The sequence below is a fragment of the Myodes glareolus genome, chromosome 1 (assembly GCF_982192425.1).
Source record: "Myodes glareolus chromosome 1, mMyoGla1.1, whole genome shotgun sequence".
NCBI lineage: Eukaryota > Metazoa > Chordata > Mammalia > Rodentia > Cricetidae > Myodes > Myodes glareolus.
This window is the reverse complement of record NC_142026.1, coordinates 134,940,269-134,944,296: the sequence shown is the minus strand read 5'-3', so window position 1 is coordinate 134,944,296 and position 4,028 is coordinate 134,940,269.

The following is a 4,028-nucleotide window of genomic DNA, read 5'->3' as shown; positions in this document are numbered from 1 at the left end:
CACTCGGATGTGAAGAACTGACCCGGTTCTTGTCAAGGGGAGAAACCCAGGAGCCTAGGACGCGGGCGCTTCTGGAAGATGCTCTGTGGATTCTCTCCACTGAAGATCCCTTAGGGCCATGGATCTCTGTTGTTTAAAATATCTGTGGCCAAAGTCAGAATTTGCCAGGACTTTCAAACTACTTCTATGTTAGAAATGGACCCGGGTATGTGGGGCAAGCAAAGTTTTATTTCTACAGAGATCACACAACTGTGTTAAGTCCTGCAGGCTCTGGTAGAGACTGGACTTTCATCCCTCCCCTCACTCCAGGTTGCTTGGCCTCACATTTTTTTTTTCCAAGGGGGGAAAAATTAAGATTTGTTTCATATATATCAGTGTTTTGTTTGTTTTTGTCTGGCTGCATGCATGTATGCCACTTATGTTCCTAGTTCCCCAGGGAGGTCAGGAAAAGGCTTTCAATCCCCTGGAATGGATTTAGGATGGTTTTGAATCACCATGTGGTTGCTAACTCAGGTTCTCTGCAAGAATAAGTACAAGGGCTCTTAACCTGTGAGCCATCTCTCCAGAACCCCCAAATTATTGCGCTCTCTCTCTCTTTAGACATGATTTCATAATGAAGCCATTAGCTGACCTGGAAGTCACTTTGTAGATCAGGTTGCCCAGGAATTTAGACATCAACCTGTTTCTACCTTGCTACCTCGCAAGTGCTGGGGTTAAAGCTATGTGGACTAACTCAAGTATAACTTTTAATTTTTTTTTTAAGTTTTTCAAGACAAGATTTCTCTGTGTAACAGTCCTAGCTGTCCTAGAACTCACTCTGTAGACCAGACTGGCCCTTTAACTCACAGAGCTCTGCCTGCCTCTGCCTCTCAAGTGCTGGGATTAAAGCCATGAACCACCCCCGCCCCAAGTGTAACTTTTGAGAACAGATGTAACCTTGAGTACATACTATTATCTAGAAAAATGCTGACTGGGGAGGGGACTTTTGTGAGGTGATGTCTTTTCTAATTGAAGATGGCACATCCTTGGTCTCATCTAAACTTTTGATAGAAAAGAGAACATTTCACTTACCTTTCCCACAATGCCTTGTGTCATGCCTTTTGTAGACTGGCTCTGGCTATCCTCCCCATCCCCATTCCCTCACAAGACAGCTGCAGAGCCCTTAGCATTCTGAAAGGACAGTCATTTTGGTTTGCACCTGCAGCTTCATGTCTTGTCTATCCCATGTACCCCACCACCACCACCACCACTCTGTGGCCATTCCTCAGGTCCCTCTTTGGGTTGACTGCCCTTCATCCAACTTTGCAGCAGGTTCACAGGAAACATCATGTTCACCCCAGACACCACCCATTATGTTGACAGCTCTGAAATCCTTGTTTGCCTGAGCAGACTGGCCCTCTCTATTTAAATTTCGTAGGATTGGGGCTGGAGATGGCTCAGTGGTTAAGAGCACTGGTTGTTCTTCCAGAGGACCTGAGTTCAATTCCCAGTACCCACATGGCAGCTCACAACTATCTTTAATTCCAGTTCCTGGGGACCTAACACCCATGGCAAAATACCAATGTGCATAAAATAAAAATAAATTTAAAAATTCCTAGGATTGAATTTGACTGCCAGCACCTATATCTCCTTACAACTCTGACTCCAGGAATATCCACTGCCCCTGGCTTCCTCAAGCTCTGTATTCATGAGTACCCCTGCCCAATTTTAAAATGGGCTAGAGATGGGGGCTGGAGCAATGGCTCAGTAGTTAAGAGCACTGACGGCACTTCCAGAGGTCCTGAGTTCAATTCCCAGCAACCATATGAAGCTTCTCAAACATCTATAATGGGATCTGATGCCCTCTTCTGGCTGCAGGGGATACATGCAGACAGCGCACTCATATCTTTAAAAAAAAAAGTAGGGGGGCTAGAGAGACGGCTCAGTGGTTGAGTACTTGCTGCTCTTGCGGAGGACCTGGTGTTAGTCCTAGCACCACATGGTGAACTCCAGTTCAGAGGATCTGATGCTCCAGATCTCTAATCTCCATACATAAACATGGGAACACACATACATACACAGAAATCCTTGGCTTGTTTATGTTAAACTTTTGTGCAGGTGTAATCCCAAGTTTCTGAGGTAGAGGCAGACCATGTTCCTGATGTGTAACCCCAGCCTGCAGTGACTGGCTAGCTAGGAGCATATTCTAAAATAATGATTTGTCAAGCCAGGCAGTGGTAGCACACACTTTAATCCCAGCATTCAGGAGGTAGAGACAGGTAGATCTCTGTGAGTTTGAGGCCAGTCTGGATTACAAAGGATTACAAAGTGAGTTCCAGAACAGCCAAGGGTACACAGAGAAACCCTGTTTCAAAAAACAAACAACAACAGAGAGAGAGAAAGAGAGAGAGAGAGAGAGAGAGAGAGAGAGAGAGAGAGAGAGAGAGAGAGAACCCAAATAATAATTAGTCAAGCCAGGAATGATGTCCTAGTTTCAGGTGTCTAAAACAGGTGAATTATTTAAGCTTGGGAGTTGTGATCAGCATGGTCAGCATAGTGGCCTCATGTCACATACTAGAAAAATGATATAAAGTATGATAAATTGGGCTGTAGTGATGGTTCAGAGGTTAAGAGCACTGGCTGCTCTTCCAGAGGTGCTGAGCTCAATTCCCAGGAACCACATGGTAGCTCACAGCCGTAAGATTTTTTTTTTTGTTTTTTGAGACAGGGTTTCTCTGTAGCTTTGGAGCCTGTCCTAGAACTAGCTCTCGTAGACCAGGCTGGCCTCAAACTCACAAAGATCCACCTGCCTCTACCTCCCAAGTGCTGGGATTAAAGGTGTGTGCCACCACAGCCCAACACAGCCGTAAAATTTGGTGTCCTCTTCTGCGTGCAGGCATACATGCAGACAGAACACTGTATATAAAAAAAGCACAATAAGCATACGAAGTCCATTGTTTATTGTCAAGTGTCAGATACTATAACTGCTATACTTGTGTGTGGTTGAGACAGGGTTTCTCTGTGTAGCTTTAGCTGTCCTGGAACTTGACCTGTAGACCAGGCCTACCTTTGCCTCTCGAGTGTTGGGATTATAGGCATGTGGCACCACCACCTGGCTTTATACTTTCATCTAAGATGCTGTGTTTACGCCACTGTGCAGGTTAGTGCACACTACCTTGGCTGTAGTCTATTGTCAGCGGTGCAGTGCACTGACTACAGCTGTGGTGGCGTCTCTCAGCGGTAGGCATTCTTCACTCCCTTATACTCTTAGGGCACTGCTGCTGTGTATTTGGCCCATCACTGACCAACCATGTGGGTGTGATACAGGCTTCATTAGGGCACTGCTGCTGTGTATTTGGCCCATCACTGACCAACCATGTGGGTGTGATACAGGCTTCATTAGGGCACTGCTGCTGTGTATTTGGCCCATCACTGACCAACCATGTGGGTGTGATACAGGCTTCATTAGGGCACTGCTGCTGTGTATTTGGCCCATCACTGACCAATCGTGCAGGTGTGACACAGGCTTCATTAGGGCACTGCTGCTGTGAGTTTGGCCCTGACTAATTGCACAGGTGTGACACAGGCTTCACTAACTGACTTTCGGAATCCATCTCTATTACAGTTTGCTTATGACTGCCACAGTGTGTGTGGCTACCTCCTGGTAGGTTCATCTGAGGATAACCTAATTATTATCTAATTAGTAATCATTATTAGATAATATTTATTATCTAATCAATTAATTATATTATTAATATAATTAATATTATTTATAGCAATATTATTAGATAATACTTATTATCTAATTAATTATATTAGATAATTATTATTAGATAATAATTGTTAATTATTATTAGTAATGTCCATAATAAATGAACGCTTTCTGCCCAACCTGCCCAAAACCCGTATTTTGCTTCAGATGTCCTTGGCTGTACCTCTCAGTTACATACTATAAACCATGGCTTTTCTGTTCAAGCTGTCTGTCATTAATACATCCTTATGTTCTAGCGTTATGTCTGCTGTCATGATAAAACTGACAAAGAGCAACA